The sequence below is a fragment of the Pelophylax lessonae genome (assembly GCF_965119305.1).
Source record: "Pelophylax lessonae genome assembly, chromosome: 3".
Classification (NCBI taxonomy): domain Eukaryota; kingdom Metazoa; phylum Chordata; class Amphibia; order Anura; family Ranidae; genus Pelophylax; species Pelophylax lessonae.
In genome coordinates, this window is record NC_138770.1 from 32,986,713 (window position 1) to 33,005,751 (window position 19,039).

The 19,039-nt window shown below is 44.5% G+C and overlaps 2 protein-coding genes and 1 pseudogene across 3 annotated transcripts in view; 2 read left to right on the forward strand and 1 right to left on the reverse strand.

Moving 5' to 3' along the window:
• Positions 1 to 19,039, reverse strand: part of LOC309550274 (uncharacterized protein) — a gene marked incomplete at both ends in the record, with an annotated part of 1,476,097 nt that overhangs the window by 1,163,516 nt on the left and 293,542 nt on the right.
• LOC309550718 (uncharacterized protein) overlaps positions 1 to 19,039 on the forward strand; it is a 155,342-nt gene that overhangs the window by 66,071 nt on the left and 70,232 nt on the right. The window lies entirely within an intron of this gene.
• Positions 1,662 to 13,096, forward strand: LOC309549933 (annotated as a pseudogene). The gene is made up of 2 exons: positions 1,662 to 1,692; positions 11,993 to 13,096. The product of its transcript is annotated as an uncharacterized misc_RNA (transcript).

Genomic DNA, 19,039 nt, shown 5'->3' on the forward strand with positions numbered 1-19,039 from the left:
GGGATTCGGCTGGCAAAATAAATGTGCATGATATAGGCACCTAGGTTATGAGTTTTGGGTCTTCTGCCCCATGCCTGAGTCTAACATCATGTTCCAAACAAATGAGGAGGAGATACTGTACAACACATGAAAGGTCCATCTCCCTTCCTCAATATAACGTCATATTCCAAGCAATAAAATTGTCATCATTTCAATAGCATTATTACTTAGTGATGTTTGGTTGGGTAAGGTTGTATCATTGATCCATGTCAGATCTTTTTTTTTTTTTCAATTCTTTTATTTATATAAAAGACAACTTCCAGGCATAATAAACAGTAACATTCTTAATAGAACAAATGCTGAGACAGTGTATTACAACATTGAAGACAATTCAGTCATAAGGTTTGAGATCTACATCGGTCGTAGAATAAGAGGTTCTACAATTCCTCTAATGGGAGGAGTTATGCAGGACTAGAAAGTACCCGGAGTTGTCCATTCCAGTTTCGCATAACGTATAGAAGAAGAAGGAAGAAGTAAAGCGAATAAGTAGTGGAAAGAGAGAGGGAAGTAGAAGAAACCTAGAGAGAGGCAGAAGAGGATAAGTAGGTGGGATGAGGGGGGAAGGGAAGGAGGGGTAAGGAGGTGTGGAAGGGAGGGGGGGTGTAGGAAGGTTAGCATTGGTAAAGCTATGGCCCTACATCAGCAATACGTTACACCAATATTTTAGAGCTCCTCCAAACTCAACATGAGGTCTCTTTAGTATTGCCACCCTAAATTAAAGAGCAGCCTTCATCAGAGAGGACAAATATATTCCATTGACCCCAGGTTTTGGTATATCGTTCGTGTTGGGGACGTGTCGAGAGAACAAGGTTTTCCATTCTATTTATTTCTTTGAGCCACATGCCAACAGTCAGTGCCTGTGTGTTTTTCCATTTAAGAGGGATGCACATTTTAGCAGCATTTAGAAGGTGACGAATGACAGAATTTTTATAGGTCTGGGCCGGGATGTTAGAAGCATGGAGAAGGAAGAGAGCAGGGTCATTGGGGAACGGTCGGTTTATAAACCTCTGAGACATTTCACATACTGTCTTCCAGAACTCCTCTAGTTTAGGACACAACCAAAAATCATGTAGGAGTGTCCCCCGGCCCTTCCTGGCATCTTCAGCACTGATCAGTGAGTGTGGGGAAGAACCTGCTCACCCTTGACGGCGTGCGGTACCACCTTGTTAGGAGTTTGAAGTTGGTTTGTTGTATTTACATGCAGATGGATGATGTAAATGTAAATGGAATGATGTGATTTTTGTTGGTCTGGATTAAAGTTACAGTCTAAATCCCGTTCCCTCTTAGCTAAGAATGGGGGTTGGTAGGTCCCCTGGGGTGTGATCAGTAATGCATAGGTCATGGATAATACCTGTGTTAGTATTCTGTCTTGAGAGCAATGTTCTTCGAAGGATGTAAGTTGTGTGTTGCGTTCACTGGGAGGTGGCAATGAGTTTAAGAAATTATGGAGTTGCAATACCCTCCAGAAATCTAGATGGTAGGGTCCCGAGGAGTCCATGAGGTCTTTGAGTGCAGGCCAACTAGATGATGTTGAAAAATGGGAGGCTTGGAAATAGCCTGACTCCATCAAGGTCCTGAAAGTTTTATCTTGGTAGCCCGGGGTAAACTGGGGATTCCCCAGTATGGTTGCCAGTGGCGAGTGCGTCGGGGAAAGTGAAAGTTGTGTGAATAATTTAGAGCAGGTTCTTATCATGTGACCTATGAGGGGATGGCGTCTTATGTAGTCTGGTAGTGAATGGTGGCACGATGGAGCTCTATGGAGGGGTATGTCGCATTGGGCCTGTTCTAGTCTGGGCCAAAGCTTCGCTTCACTATGACTACACCAGTCTGAGTCTCCCCAATTGTGTAGCCTGATAGTACTTGCATAAGTCCAGCATTGCCAGTCCACCTAGTCGTTTAGGAGGCAAGAGTAATCTCCTACATAGCCTAGGTTGCTTATGTGCCCAGATAAAATCCACTAGTAGGGTGTCATCCTGTTTAAAGTAATGCGAAGGGATGAATATCTGAAGTGCTTGAAAGAGGTATAGGAACTTAGGGAGTATGCACATTTTAATAATGTTGCATCTCCCAAACCATGAATGGAGACCAGATTTCGATTTATCTTATAGAATGTGGACTTTCTTTAGGAGGGGGAGAAAGTCGAACGTGAAGATGTGTGAAAATTTGGGTGGAATGAGAGTGCCCAGGTATTTCAGCGCTGAGTAGCTTAAAATGCAATCGCAGTTGGTGGAGGAGGGGGTTTGATAAGCCTACTCCCATAGCTTCAGATTTAGTAAAGTTGATTTTTAGATTGGACAGAGTGCCATATGCCTCAAACACGTGAAGAAGATTCGGTAGAGAAATTATGGGATTCATGAGGGAAAATACCATGTCGTCTGGATACGCTGATATTTTCTGCTGGGTCACCCCAACAGTCATGCCTGAGATATCCGGGTGGAGGCGTATTCTACATAAAAAGGATTTTAGTGATAATGCGAAGAGTAAGGGTGACAGAGGGCACCCCTGTCTTGTCCCATTTCTAATTGTGAAGTAGTCTGATAAGACACCATTTGCCTTAACCTGGGCGGCAGGGGCAGAGTACATCTGTGAGATCCAATTTAGCATGGTGTTGCCGATGCCCACATGTCGAAGTACTGCAAACATAAAATGCCAATTTACTCAATCAAAGGCCTTCTCGTGTGTCTGTGCTTAGGAGGACACAGGGTGTGCGGGTCTTGGTGGCTACATGTAGGATGTTGAGGACTATGGTTGTGTTATTCCTTGCCTCACATGTAGGCATAAATCCAACTTGATCCAAATGGATCAGTTGCGTCAGATGTTGTTGGCTCCTAGTTGCTAGGATTCTGGTGAACAGTTTAAGTTCGACATTTAGCAAGGAAATGGGTCGGTAGCTACTACAGGAGGTGAGATCTTTTCCCTCTTTAGGGATGACTGAAATGTGAGCTTGTAAAGTCTCCTTGGGGATATATGTCCCAGAGCCCCATGTATTAAACATGTCAGCCATAAACTATCCAAGTGACAGCAAGAGTGTTTTATAATATTGCATGGTAAACCCATCCGGTCTCAGTGCCTTCCCCACTTTGGAACCACCTATGGCCTGTTTTAGTTCAGCCAAGGTGATGGGATCCTCTAGGGATTTACTGTCAGTGTTGGGACAACCAGGGCATCCAGAAAGAGAGCAGGTATTCCTCTATTTGGGTCTGTTGGGGGTTGGGGTTTGTAAGTTATAGAGCGAGGCATAGAAGGATTTAAATTCTTGTGTGATATGTCTAGGTAACATGGCTTTTTGACCTGTGCGGGAGATAATAGGTTTCTTCTTGGAGGGATCTAGCCAATAGTCTGCCACACTTATTTCCAGACTCATATGACATTTTACGACAAATTTGCATGGCTGCCTAAGCTTTGTAATAGAAAGGTCATCAATTTGCCTACGTAGAGTCATAAGTTCTACCTCTGAGGAGAGAAGAGCGACAGAGAGTGTTTGTGATGGGACTCCAACGCATGTAAAGCTTGGAGTAAGGAGTCTAGTTGTGCTGTACGCTGTTTTTTGATCCGGGAGCCATGCTTTATGAGCACCCCACAAATCACTGCCTTGTGTGCCTCCCAAATGATTCCAGGGTCAGTATTTGCAATGGTGTTAGTCTGAAAGAAATGGTCTAATTCTCTACATCTGTCAAAACAGTCTCATTTTGGAGTAAAATAGAAATGTTTGCTGCGCTTGAGTAAATCAATAAAAGTAGGCGAAAAGCTGCTAACACAGATCCAAATGTAACACCAGATCAGAAAACATGTAAATAAAAGTGTAGCGCTAATCTAGATATAACAGTCCATATAAAGGAAAGACCACAATGTGTTTGGAAAGCACTCCACATCAATATGTCACGCAGGTAGTGAAAAAATCCAGATGCCAAGACCACCACCAAGATGAAAAGACACACACTGCCTCTTACCAAATGGTATGGACCCTCATTACAAAGGTCATATCCAGCATGTTCACATGAATACATGATTAGTGCTTCTCCTAGGCAATCAGCATACCTCCATACCTCCCGGAATCAAGGCATCCAGTCACCCAATGGAACAAAGCAAACAATGGCTCATAGCATAACATGTACAGGCTGTTTATTGCTTAAAATAGGTAAAAAGACGGTGGTGGTAATAGCGCTGAGTGAAGGCTCCTTTCTCTGCCGATTCGCGTCCTATTCCCGCCAACAAAATGGCCGCCGCGTCTCCTCGTGTGGACTAGCGTCGCCGTAGGCCCCTCCCGACACGTTTCGTCAGAGGTAGACGTTGTCTGGGGGTGTGGCCATACGGTGACGCCATCGTATAAATAGCCATAGAGACGGGTGGGACTTTGGAGTAGGCTTTCATTTAGTCTCCACATCTGGGTTCTGGACCATCGAAAGTCTGTTAGTGCGTAAGAAAGTATAACAGGGGCATGGTCGGACCATGTGATAAAGCCTATTAAAGAGTCACGGATCGCATGTAATTGACAATGCGGCATCAAGAAATAGTCTATACGACAGTATAGTTGGTGAGGAATAGAAAGAATAGTCTCGTTCTCTGGGATGCATCAGGTGCCAAACATCTATCAAATGTGCACTATGGAGGGACTTTGCAATATGTTTGCGGACGCCAGGGGGGGACAGAGGAGGATCCCAGAGATGTATCCTCCGAAGGAATCAGAGGGATATTAAAATCTCCCCTAATAGTTAGTTGACCCTCAGAGAACTCCAGGAGCTTCTCCATGCCTCTAGTAATGAACTCATCCTGCTGGCTGTTGGGAGCATAATAGGTGGTCAAAGTCACTCTGACGTCACCAACATCGCCCTTCAGAAACAGAAATCGGCCATTGGGGTCTTTTAGAATATGTGCGCAGTGTCCATGGTACCGTACTAGAAAAAATGATAGAGGCTCCTTTTGATTTAGCCTCCGGGTTAGTAGAGTGGTAGGCCAAGGAGAAAAACAGTTCTTAAATAGTGGAAGCTTGTCATCCCTGAAGTCGGTCTCCTGTACAAAGGTGATATCAATTTTAGATCGTTTAAATCGTTCAACAAAATTTGCCTATTTTCTGAGACGTTAAGTCCCTTAGCATTGATCGAGAGGATCCTGATGTTATCCATGTGTTAAGAAGGGCGAGGGGAAGGTTGGGAAGTGAGGTTAGGAAGAGGGAGGGGAGGGTAAGTAATAGGGGGCAGGGGGGGTATGAAGAAAATGGAGATAAAAAGAGGGGAGGCAAAGATGGTATGAGAGAGGAAGAAAGGAAAGTCAGGCAAGCAAAGAATATGAGAGAGTGAAAGAGAAGGGGGCAATCCCACCGAGAGAGGCCTCAATTTACTAAGAGATAGCAAAAAAAATGCTAAGGCGCTCACCAGCAAGGAGCCGGATGAATGAGCGTGTGCCTATGTGGGATTGTGTTTGGAAAGAGTCAAGGGATGCCCCCCCCCCCCCCCCGAGCCTTCTTATTGAATAAATGAAAGGTATATAAGGTGTAGCACTGCCCCCTAGAGGACTGCTGAATTTTCACACTTTAAGGTTTCCCTTGGGTTACCTGTAGCAACTGCTTGCAGAACTTGCAGAAATCTTACATAGTTACATATAGTTAGTGAGGTTGAAAAAAGACATCAGTCCATCCAGTTCAACCTATGTGTGTGTGTTTGCTTTTAACCGTACATTGTATACCCCTGTATGTTGTGGTCTCTAAGGTGCCCATCTAATAGTTTTTTGAAACTATCAATGCTCCCTGCTGATACGAATGCTTGTGGAAGAGAATTACACATCCTTACCGCTCTTACAGTGAAGAACCCCTTACGCACTTTAAGGTTAAACCGCCTTTCCTCTAGTTTTAGTGAGTGGCCACGTGTCTTATTGTATTCCCTTTCTCTGAATAGTTTGTTCCTTATGCTCGGGTCGCCAGTACAGTATTTGTACATTGATATCATATCCCCCCTCAATCATCTCTTCTCCCGAGAGAATAGGTTCAGTGCTTGTAGTCTTTCCTCATAGCTGATGTACTCCATTCCCCTAATTATTTTTGTTGCCCTTCTCTGGACTTTCTCCAGTTCCAGCACATCCTTCCTGAGGACCGGTGCCCAGAACTGGACAGCATACTCCAAATGTGGCCGGACCAGAGTCTTGTAGAGTGGGAGAATAATCTCTTTATTTCTGGAGCGAATCCCCTTTTTTATACATCCCAGTATTCTGTTGGCTTTGCTTGCAGCGGCTTGGCATTGCATGCCACTGCCAAGCCTGTTGTCTACCAGTACCCCCAGGTCCTTTTCCATCCTAGACTCACCCAGAGGTTCCCCCCCTAGTGAGTAGCTTGCTTTCTGGTTTCTGGCCCCCAGGTGCATTACTTTACATTTTTCAACATTAAACCTCATCTGCCATGCAGTTGCCCACCCCGTTATTTTGTTCAGGTCCGCTTGCAAGGTTTCCACATCCTGCATAGAAGATATTGGCAAGCCTAGTTTAGTATCATCCGCAAATACTGAGATTGTACTAGATATCCCCTCCTTTAGATCATTTATGAATAAATTAAACAGGATTGGTCCCAGGACAGAACCCTGGGGGACCCCACTTTCCACACCCGCCCAATCAGAGTACTCCCCATTAATCACCACCCTCTGGACTCTCCCCTGGAGCCAGTTCTCTATCCAGGTACTCACCCTATGGTACATACCTACCTTCCTTAGTTTGTACAGTAAGCGTTTGTGGGGAACGGATACACCACATTCACCGGCTTACCTTTATCTAGGTGGCAGCTCACTTCATCATAGAAGGTTAATAGATTGGTTTGGCAAGAACGATTTTTCATGATTTTTCATTTTTCATGAATCCATGCTGATTACTACTAATAATACAGTTTTCATTACTAAAGTCTTGTATGTGGTCCCTTAACATCCCCTCCAAAATCTTGCAGATTACAGATGTTAGGCTGACCGGCCTATAATTACCTGGGATACATCTCGGCCCCTTTTTAAATATTGGTACCACGTTGGCTTTTTTCCAATCAGCTGGCACTGGTCTGGCAATCACCTGGCTGAGCTCATTAAGAACCCTCGGGTGCAAGCCATCCGGTCCCTGGGATTTATTTATGTTAAGTTTCTCTAGTTTAGCTCCAAGTCTATCTTCTGTTAGCCATGGCGGCACTTCCTGAGGTGTATTATTTAATTTAGCATTACAAGCTGGGATAGTGTAGCCCCCCGATTCTTTTGTGAAGACTGAAGAGAAGAAATTATTTAACACTTCCGCCTTTCCTCCTGTCCTCAGTGGCCATATTTCCTTTGACATCTTTTATGGGGCCAATGTGCTCTGGCCTCGCTTTCTTACTGTTTATATACTTAAAGAATTTCTTGGGGTTCTTTTTACTCTCCTCCGCTATATGTCTCTCGTGTTCTATTTTAGCCACCCTGATCTTTACATTTCTTATTACACTCTTTGTAATGCTTGAATGCTGCCAATGACCCCTCAGCCTTGTATTTATTGGAGGCCTTTTCTTTAGCACTAATATACATTTTTATGTTGGAGTTTAGCCACCCAGGGTTTAGTTTTGCTCTTTTTAAATGTATTTCCCTTTGGAATGCACTGGCCAATCCCCTTGTTAAGTATGCTCTTGAAGCACTCCCATTTTTCCTCCGTGTTCTTTGTTCCCAGGGTTCTATCCCATTTGATATTTTCTAGCAGCGAGCGCAGTTTAGGGAAATTGGCTCTTTTGAAATTCGGTGTCCTTATATTACCCTTGTGTTTCCTATTACTGTAATTAATACTGAAACTTATTGACCTATGGTCACTGTTTCCTAAGTTGTCCCGTATTTCTATATCCGTGAGCAGGTCTGTATTGTTGGTAATCAGTAGGTCAAGTACCGCATTGTTTCTTGTCGGTGCATTCACCATCTGACCCATGAAATTGTCCTGCAAAACATTTAGGAACTGCCGAGCCTTGGCTGAGTGTGCGGTTCCTTCTGCCCAGTCTATATCTGGATAATTAAAGTCCCCCATTATAATGACATTTCCCATCCTTGCTGCCAATCCTATCTGTAAAAGGAGGTCCGCCTCCCCCTCCTCCCTCTGGTTGGGGGGCCTATAGCATACGCCCAATATTACCTTCCCCACTGTGCCTTCCCTTTGAAGCTCTACCCATAGGGATTCTGCCTCGTCCATAGCTCCATTATTAATATCATCCCTCATATTTACCTGTATACTGTTCTTAATATACAGACATACCCCTCCCCCCTTTTCACCCTCTCTATTTCTGCGATAAAGGGAATACCCCTGAATGGTCGCCATCCAATCATGAGAGCTGTCAAACCAAGTCTCAAGTTATCCCCACAAAATCTAAGTCCTCCTCAAACATCAGTAGCTCCAGCTCTCCCGTCTTGTTGGCCAGGCTTCTGGCATTGGTATACAAACCTCTTAATTTTGATCGGTTACATATATCCTCATTTGATGTTTTTAGGCTGCTCTCTTGATTTTTCCCCATACCCACTCTGGGTTTAGGAGCTCCGAACACCCTACCGCTAATGCCCCCAATTGTGCCCTCTGAATCTTGCTTTCCACTGGCTAATTCTACATCTGTACCCTCCCCCCCATCACCTAGTTTAAAAGCCCCTCTAACTTTGTGGCCATCCTCTCACCCAGTACGGCTGCACCCTCCCCATTTAGGTGCAATCCGTCCCTACCAAAGAGCCGGTGGCCGACTGAGAAGTCGGCCCAGTTCTCCAGGAACCCGAAACCCTCCTTACTACACCAGCTCCTCAGCCACTCGTTAACTTCCCTAATCTCCCGCTGCCTCTCTGGTGTGGCTCTTAACACTTTATGTTCTTGGCTCAGTCAATGATCAGTCTAGGGGTAGATGTTTTTGTGGTTTTATTTCATATTGGGATGGGAGAAGGGATGAGTGGGATACTCCAACAGTTGAACTATTCACAATTCAGAGGACTTCAAGTCAAAGCTACTTTATTGTCAATTCTTCCACATGTACAATACATACATACAGAGAATCGAAATTACGTTACTCTTAGACCCCCCGTGCATACAGATAACACTAACAATATAGCCTAAAAACCTAAAAACACCAAAAAATAAATAAAAATAAGGTTAAAGAAAAACAGTGCAATGCACATGGCAAATAAAGTGCAGACCAATGACGTTCCATGATGAATGAGGAAATGAACAGACCAATGCTGCCAAAGTGACTAGTGCAAGTCATCAAATGCTAGTAGGAGGAGGGGGTAGAAGGACCTAAGGATATGGAATCTAGGGGAGGGAAGGTGCATAGTTCTAGCTTGAGAATGCGGCAAGGTCGCTACTTCATCCTGCCACTTGAATGAAGCTGAGAAGTGTTCCTATTTGTGTTTCTCTTCAGGGTACTCCCCCAGTACCCCCTTTCTCTGTACTAGCTGACACCCGTCCACTGACTATAAACTCTGGAGTGGTCCCCTTCCTGGGCAGACCCCTGGACAAGATCCTCTGTACTCACGATACAGTTTTTCCAGATTCTCGCAGTGCCCCAACTCCTCCAGTCAGCTCTCCTGGACCTCTGGGTTCAGCTCCTCTCCACTGGTTCATCAGGCCAACTGCCTGTGACCATCACCAACTGCTGAAGAAGAGGAGGCAGCCGCCACCCTCCTTCTGGGACTTTGCTTCCCGCCAAAAGACCTCTACCTCATGTGCCCGTGGCTTTTTATACCCTGCCGCACAATTTACCGAGACAACCCATCTGTGCCAATCCCTGGGGCTGTATCAAAAGCCTGTGTGTTATTGGCCAGGTTTCCTCCAGCATCCAATGTGCCTCCCCATTGAATCAGCTGGGGACACTCCCTTAGACCAGATGAATCACACACTGGGCACACTGAGCAGACCTAACTCCCAGATCCTGCTCCCTGATAAGCAGAGTGCAATATAGAATTTACCTGCTGCTCCTCTGATAGGCAGACAGAGCCAAAACTATACTCCCTTTCTAGCACCTGACTAGGAGGGTGCTACATCTTTAAAAGACGTGGATGTCCGGGTAAATTTGGAATGTTGTGGGACATGAGGTTGGTTTTTAACACTTCAAAGATTAGTCCTAGGACCACATTGAGGGTACCTTTGACGCTGACAGTGTGTTTGCTGGGTTTGGTGGAGGAAATGGCACCTCTTGGAGCACAAAGAATTTTATTGTTGGTTACTCTGTTCTATGCGGGCAAGGCTATTCTTCTGTATTGGAGGAAGACCGAAGCGCCATCGGTGGAGTATTGGAAGTCACCAGTGAACACGATGCTGCCGTTTTACAAAGCCACATACATGAATAGAGGATGCGTTATATGGCAGGGTTGGACTGAGAGGCCATCTACTCTTCTCGGAGGTGATTGTGGTCTCCCACCGGTGAAGGTGACGGTCACCTTAGAGGGGTGAGTTGAGGTCCCCTGATACTTAGGGAGGTAACAAATGAAGTCTATGCCTAGCAGACGACAAGCAGTGGTGAGAGGGTGGGGGAGGTTGGCGTTTGGACCTGGGTGAGAGTCTGTGTGGGGGAGACACTGCCGCTTTGAGGCTCTCCTGGGAGGTTCTCCTTTTCCATTTTCCTAGAAGTATTGTAGTACATGAGCATTGCACTGAGGCTGGGGGGGATGGGGAGTTGTTTTGGTTTCCTTGTTTGTTTCTTGTCTGTTTTTTTGGTGTTATTTTTACTTGTATGTTTAAAAATCAATACAATAATTAAAAAAAAAAAGCTGAGTCCTAGGCTCCTTTCACACGGCCGCTCCGTGTGAAAGGTCCGCTGCGGGACTTTTTTTTTTTTTTACCACGGAGCGGATGACATTTCTGTCATCCGCTTCGTGTGCCCGCATATCATCCCATCCGTTTGCGGATGATATGCGGACATAATGTATGTCTATGGCACTGCGGATGTCAGCGGATGACACCGCTGACATCCGATTTTCCTTCCTTTCCGTGTTTTACACGGAAGAAAAAATGGGTTCTGTTCCATTTGTAAAAACGGAACAGAACTGAATGGAGGAAAATCGGGTGTCAGCGGGTGGTATTCCGCTGACACCCGCAGTGCCATTCACTTACATTATGTCCGCAAATCATCCGCAAACGGATTGGATGATTTGCGGACACACGGAGCGGCCGTGTGAAAGGAGCCTTAGGAATGAATAAACAGGAGGGAACGGGATAAGGTGCAGGCCAAGGAGATGTTGGGGGAGTGGGTGGAGTCAGTGAGATGTTGGGGGAGTGGGTGGAGTCAGTGAGATGTTGGGGGTGTGGGTGGAGTCAGTGAGATGTTGGGGGAGTGGGTGGAGTCAGTGAGATGTTGGGGGAGTGGGTGGAGTCAGTGGAGGTGGTGAATGGAAACATGCAGGAGTGACTATATATGAAGGTTACGATCGCTGTGTCTATGATTGTACAAAGCGGAAATATTGTGTACCGAATGGAATGGACTTTTCTTTCTTTATAATAAAACTTTTTCTGATTTAAAAGAAGAAAAAAAAACACTCAGAAAAGATGAGTAGGGAAAATGTCAGTGGCCTCCACCTGTAAAACCATTCCTGTTTTGGAGGTCGTCTCGTTGCCCATCTAGTGCACCTGTTGATAACAACCCCCTCTGCTACTTGACTGACCAGATGAATATCCCAGGAGTTTCCCTGACTTGATGCTATACTCTGATTATAAAGTGTTGAGCAGTGTATATGAGTGTGGAAAACTCTTGGTAATTTTTCTTGTCTTCTGACAGACGGACTCTGTGGTGGGAATAGAAGGACATCGGAGGAAGATGTGACTACAGAAGATAATGACATGGCATCTTCTCCAGCAGTAAATCCCGTTCCTCATAATATACATGACAGACCTCACCATTGGAGGAGATCATTGGAATCTCCTGATACTTCACATAGTCCTCTAATATCTGACAGTGCCGACGGGTGCGGAAAACCATCTCATCTCAGGGAATCTTCTTTATACCATACAGGAGAGAATTCATTGTCATGTTCAGAGTGCGGGAAATGTTTTAGTCAAAAAAGATACCTTCTTCAGCACCAGAGAATACACACAGGAGAGCGTCCCTATTCATGTTCAGAGTGTGGGAAATGTTTCACTCACAAAGGAAGCCTTCTTAGCCATCAGAGAATACACATGGGTGAGCGTCCCTATTTATGTTCAGAGTGCGGAAAATGTTTTATTCAGAAAAAAGGCCTTCTTAGCCATCAAAGAATACACACAGGTGAGCTTCCCTATTCATGTTCAGAGTGCGGGAAATGTTTTAATCATAAAAGAAGCCTTCTTAGCCATCGGAGAATACACACAGATGAGCGTACCTATTCATGTTCAGAGTGCGGAAAATGTTTTAATGAAAAAGGAAGCCTTCTTAGCCATCAGAGAATACACACAGGTGAGCTTCCCTATTCATGTTCAGAGTGCGGGAAATGTTTTAATCATAAAAGAAGCCTTCTTAGCCATCGGAGAATACACACAGGTGAGCGTACCTATTCATGTTCAGAGTGCGGGAAATGTTTTAATGAGAAAGGAAGCCTTCTTAGACATCAGAGAATACACACAGGTGTGCGTCCCTATTCATGTTCAGAGTGCGGGAAAAGTTTTAGTAATAAAGAACACCTTCTTAGCCATCAGAGAATACACACAGGTGAGCGTCCCTATTCATGTTCAGAGTGCGGGAAATGTTTTATTCGTAAAGGACACCTTCTTAGGCATCAGAGAATACACACAGGTGAGCTTCCCTATTCATGTTCAGAGTGCGGGAAATGTTTTAGTCGAAAAGGAAGCCTTCTTAAGCATCAGAGAATACACACAGGAGAGCTTGCCTATTCATGTTCAGAGTGCGGGAAATGTTTTAATAATAAAGGAAACCTACTTAGCCATCAGAGAATTCACACAGGTGAGCGTCCCTATTCATGTTCACAGTGCGGGAAATGTTTTAATCATAAAGGAAACCTTCTTAAGCATCAGAAAATACACCGGTGATCCTCCCTATTCATGTTCAGAGTGCGGGAAATGTTTTGCACTTAAATGTTTACTTGTTACACACCAGAAAGTTCATATAGGAGAACATCTCTAATCTTGTGCAGAGTGCGGGAAATGTTTTACTAAGGAAGAACACCTACTTACACACAGCTGAGCGCCCTTTTTAATGTTACGAGTGCGGGAAATGTTTTCCAAACAAAGGTTTATTCCTTAGAAACCAGAAAGTTCATACGGGTGAGCGTCCTATTTCATGTTCAGAGTGCGGGAAATGTTTCACTAATTATGTACATTTCAATCGGCAAAGAATTCACACTTATATTAGAGGCTCCATTTCCATGTTCAGAGTGCGGGAAAGTGTAAAAATAAAGGAAATATAATGAAACATCAGAGTACGCCCCCTGCTGGTACTACGGGAATTGGACGCTGGATTGTAACGGGTGGAACTGTTTAGTCTATAAACAAATGTGAAACCACCACAGTCCACTCGGGGTTGGTTTACACCCGCATCGCCCTCTGACCCGCTGTGGGGTTGGCAGGCAGCTGGGAGCCCTTATGTTAACCCTTTATCTTCCTTTTTATTGGTTGCTTCATGTTGTTGCTCCTTTAGATTTATGGAAGTAGCCGGCTTTTTATTGGTCCAACCAATGTATGATTATTAATACATTTGACACATTTGTTAATTCTATTATAAAAGATTTAAGCTTTATTTTATTCATATCATTACTGTGTGGTAATCGCTTATTCTGATCTTGTCTAATAAAAACTCTTCGTACAATATTCTGTGCCGAGTCTTCTTTTTTACCAATGATTAGATGATCGGTGATTGGAATGTGATCAGTTCATAGAGAGTCATCCATTGGGGTTTTATTAGTGAGATGGAGAGTGGAGAAGGCACCACATTGACAACTAGAGGTGTACCGAACTGTTCGCCGGCGGACAGTTCCCGGCGAACTTAGCATGTTCGCGTTCGCCGCTGCGGGCGAACATATGCGATGTTCGGTCCGCCCCCTATAATACATCATTGAGGCAAACTTTGACCCTGAACTTCACAGTCAGCAGGCACATTTCCAGCCAATCAGCATACCTCCCTCCCACACCCTCCCACCTCCTATGAATAAGCAAGGGCAGCATCCATCTTAGATCATTCTGAAGCAGTGTGTGTAGTGAGAGTAGGGAGAGAGCTGCTGCTGCTGCTGCTGCTGCTGCTGTTAAGCTAGGGACAGTTAGTCAGTGTTCCTGGTCTTGCAGTGTTCTTGGTCCACTACTGCTGTAAGGACAGCATCCTGACAGCACCCCAAAAAGCCCTTCTAAGGGCTGGTATTTGTGTAATTTTTATATATATATATATATATATATATATCTAGTGTCCCCAAAAGCCCTTTTAAGGGCTGGTAATAGAGTTTTTTCTTTTTTTATATATATATATATATCTATTGTACACTGCAGTTGCCTGCCCGCTGTGTGTGAGAGGCCACAGACCTACCACAGACTGTACTGTGTGCACACTACACTCATTTCGGGTGGCACAGGCACAGTACCTTGCATTTTAAAAAATATTTTTTTTTTTCCTCTGTCATAATTGCAGTGAGTGCTGTGTCAGGTCCACAGAGTGCACTGTACCCACTGCAGTGCACTGCCCACCACTGATATATATACGGTGGCACAGCATCTTGTTGCAAATTGAAAAAAAAATATATATTATTGCAGTTGCCTGGGCTGCCAGTGACTGTCAGGTCCACAGAGTGTACTGTGCCCACTGTAGTGCCACTGCGTGCCCACCACTGATATATACGGTGGCACAGCAGCTTGCAAAGTAAAAATATATATATTTTTTTATAATTGCAGTTGCCTGGGTGCCAGTGACTGTCAGGTCCACAGAGTGTACTGTGCCCACTGCAGTGCCACTGCCCACCCACCACTGATATATACGGTGGCAGGCATGACTTTTTTTGGATTAGTGTCTGGGGGGTCTAAAAAGTGTACCTGTGAAGTTTCAGCTCTGTAGCATGTCCAGAACCAGAAAAAAAAAGATCATATAGGTGTAAAAGGGGTTCCCACCATCCCTGCTCTACTGAAAAATGATCTTTTTTTTATGGTTCTGGACATGCTACAGAGCTGAAACTTCACAGGTACACTTTTTAGACCCCCTAGACACTAAATCACACAAAAAAGTTCTTAAAAATTGTCATTTTTGATAGAGAGACAATTATTGGAAAACTAAAAAAAAAAAAAAAAAACTTAAAAAAAAAAAAGAATTTCTTTGGATTTATTGTCTGGGGGGTCTAAAAAGTGTACCTGTGAAGTTTCAGCTCTGTAGCATGTCCAGAACCAGAAAAAAAATAGAATTAGGGTTAGGGCTAGGGTTAGGGTCAGGGCTAAGGTTAGGGTAATTTTTAGTGCTTAGGGTTAGAGAGTTAGAGGGGTAGGGGTAGGGCTACTAACTCTAACCCTAAGTATCTCACCGTAACCCTAACACTAAACCTAACCCTAACCCTCTAATCATAACCCTAACCCTCTAACCTTAACCCTAACCCTCTAACCTTAACCCTAACCCTCTAAGCCTAGCCATAAAAATAACCCTAGCCCTAACCCTAATTCGTAATTTTTTCTGGTTCCGGACATGCTACAGAAATTTTTTATTTTTATTTTTTTTTTTAATTTTCCAATCATTGGCTTTCTATCAAAAAGGACAATTTTTAATAATTTTTTTGTGTGATTTAGTGTCTGGGGGGGGGGGGGGGGGTCTAAAAAGTGTACCTGTGAAGTTTCAGCTCTGTAGCATGTCCAGAACCAGAAAAAAAAATAGAATTAGGGTTAGGGCTAGGGTTAGGGTTAGGGTCAGGGCTAAGGTTAGGGTTATTTTTAGTGCTTAGGGTTAGAGGGTTAGAGTTAGAGGGGTAGGGCTACTAACTCTAACCCTAAGTATCTCACCGTAACCCTAACCCTAGCCCCTAACACTAAACCTAACCCTAACCCTCTAACCATAACCCTAAACCTCTAACCTTAACCCTAACCCTCTAAGCCTAGCCATAAAAATAACCCTAACCCTAACCCTAGCCCTAAGCCTAACCCTAGCCCTAGCCCTAACCCTAATTCGTATTTTTTTCTGGTTCCGGACATGCTACAGAGCTGAAACTTTACAGGTACACTTTTTAGACCCCCCAGATGCTAAATCCAAAGACATTTTTTATTTTTATTTTTTTTAATTTTTCCAATAATTGGCTCTCTATCAAAAAATTACAATTTTTAAGAACTTTGTTTGTGTGATTCAGTGTCTGGGGGTCTAAAAAGTGTACCTGTGAAGTTTCAGCTCTGTAGCATGTCCAGAACCAGAAAAAAAGTTAGAATTAGGGTTAGGGTTAGGGTTAGGGCTAGGGTTAGGGTTATTTTTAGTGCTTAGGGTTAGACGGTTAGGATTAGAGGCGTAGGGGTAGGGTTACTAACTAACCCTAAGTATCTCACCGTAACCCTAACCCTAGCCCCTAACACTAAACCTAACCCTAACCCTTAAAGCCCAGTTCCTGTCCCATTTTAGTCGGTTGTGGTCTGTTTGCGGATGTTCGCGGTGCGTTAAACGGGGAGTTTGGTCTGTCACTGTGAAGCGGGCGTAACCCTTACACTACCTGATCGATACAACATCATACCTGATCGTATACACACACTGGATGTTTTAAAGCACGTTATTCCAAACAATTTAGGAATGTTAGGTGATTTATGCCCTTTATGGTATAAAACCCGACTCTGCGTCAACTACGTAATTTTCCATGGGAGTTTTGCCATGGATCCCCCTCCAGGATGCCACAGTCCAGGTGTTTGTCCCCTTGAAACAACTTTTCCATTACTATTGTGGCCAGAAAGAGTCCCTGTGGGTTTTAAAATTCGCCTGCCTATTAAAGTCTATAGCAGTTCGCAATGTTCTCCGGTTCGCGAACATTCGCCGATGTTCGCCGTTCGCGAACGGCGAATTTTATGTTCGCGACATCACTATTGACAACCATTGGAGGCCCTTTCTAAAGCCCTAAACTTTTTGACAACCTGTCTATGACATTAGTCTTCCAAACTCTATCTCACTGAGCTAAGACCAGAAGAGTTCCAGGAGTTCTTCTCTGTCCACAGTTCCCAAACCAAAAGGAGACATCCACCACATCTTCAATCTTAAGGTCCTAAATGTCCTCAGCTGGTCCCAGGAGTTCCGCATGTAATCCACCAGGTCATAGCCTCTCTCTTTATCAGGGAGACTTTTTGTTTTGACCATCCCATGTGCTGTACGTCAGCTGCAAAACAAGTTTTAAGGTGCAAAGCACCAGTTCCCTGCGCTCAGAGAGGTGTAGCTTCTAGTCCACCTCATTAAGGTCTTTCCACTGTTTCTGGAGCTGTGGATGCGACAACCCAGGAAAAAATGCTGCGGCCTTGCTGCCCTTTACACGACCAGGGAAGTCTGGAAATACTGTAAACAACAAACAAACACAGGGGCGCACAGGCCTAGTGCATTATCCTTTGGTTGGTTTATTTAAAAAGAAGAAGATTAAAAATACTCACAAACGAGTTTCTTGGTTAAAAGCATATCATGTAAGGAACGCAGTCCTCAGGAAGAGGCTAAGCCTCGAAACGCGTTAGCCACTACTAACTCAAGGGATAACTTACCCTCGGATCATACTACTGAGGACTGCCTTTCTTACATGATATGCTTTTAACCAAGAAACTCGTTTGTGAGTATTTTTAATCTTCTTACTTTTAAATAAACCAACCAAAGGATAATGCACTAGGCCTGTGCGCCCCTGTGTTTGTTTGCTGTACGTCAGCTGCATTTCCGGGTCTGGGGCATGCACACGTGCCACCGGCACCCAGCGGGAGCCAATCAGCAGGTCTGGCGGACACGATGTCCGTTGCCACCCAGCAGTCGTTCCCGAGAGAGCCAGAACAGTGGTCTGCCAATGTAAACAAGGGAGACCACCGTTCTGTGTTCCCCCTTAACCACTTAAGCCCCGGAAGATTTTACCCCCATTCCGACCAGGGGGTATTTTGCGATTCGGCACTGCGTGAATTTAACGCACAATTGCGCGGTCGTGCGACGCTGTACCTAAACGAATTTGACGTCCTTTTTTTCCCACAAACAGAGCTTTCTTTTGGTGGTATTTGATCACCTGTGCGATTTTTTGATCACGCGCTATAAACAAAAAAAGAGCGTCAATTTTGCAAAAATAACAATATTTTTCACATTTTTTTATATGAAATTCCCCCAAAAAAAAATGTAAAAATCAAAATTTTTAAAAATTTTCGGCCAATTTATTTTATGCTACCTATGTTTGGTAAAAAAAATCGCAAAAAGCGTATTTTGATTGGTTTGCGCAAAAGTTATCGCGTTTACTAACAAAGGGAAAGATTTTTGTCATTTTTGTTGTTTTTTTTTTTAACGCGTAATGGCGGCGATCTGCGATTTTTTTTGCGGTACTGCGACATTGCGGCGGACAGATCGGACCCTTGACTGACATTTTTGACACTTTTGGGGTTACCAGTGACATTTCTACAGTAATCAGTGCTATACATATGCACTGTTACTGTAAAAATACACTGGTAGTGAAGGGGTTAACTTTATTTGGAAGGGAGGGGCTGTGTGTGTCCCTAGGGGCGTGGTTTCTACTGTGATTGGCTGTGGCTCTAGCTGTAAGGACACTGATCAACGGATCTACATACCAGATCCGTTTTATCAGTGTCTTTGCAGCGAGGAGAATGACAGGCAGTTTGTTTACACAAGCTGCCTGACATTCTCCCTCTCCCCCGCCGATCGCCGAGTGACCGGCGGACATCGGGTCCGCTGGTCACACGCGCGGGGGGGTCCGTGACCACGCGGGAGCGGGAGCGCGCCCCGGGGGGCGCGCGCTCGCTCCCTAGACCCTCACAAGCAAGCAACGTAGCCCTACGTTAGTTTGCCTGTGAGGGGCTGACCGCCGACGTAGATAGTCGTGCGGCGGTCGGCAAGTGGTTAAAAATAATATTTTGCCGTATGTGACTAAAGTGTTCGGGTTTGGCTTCAAGA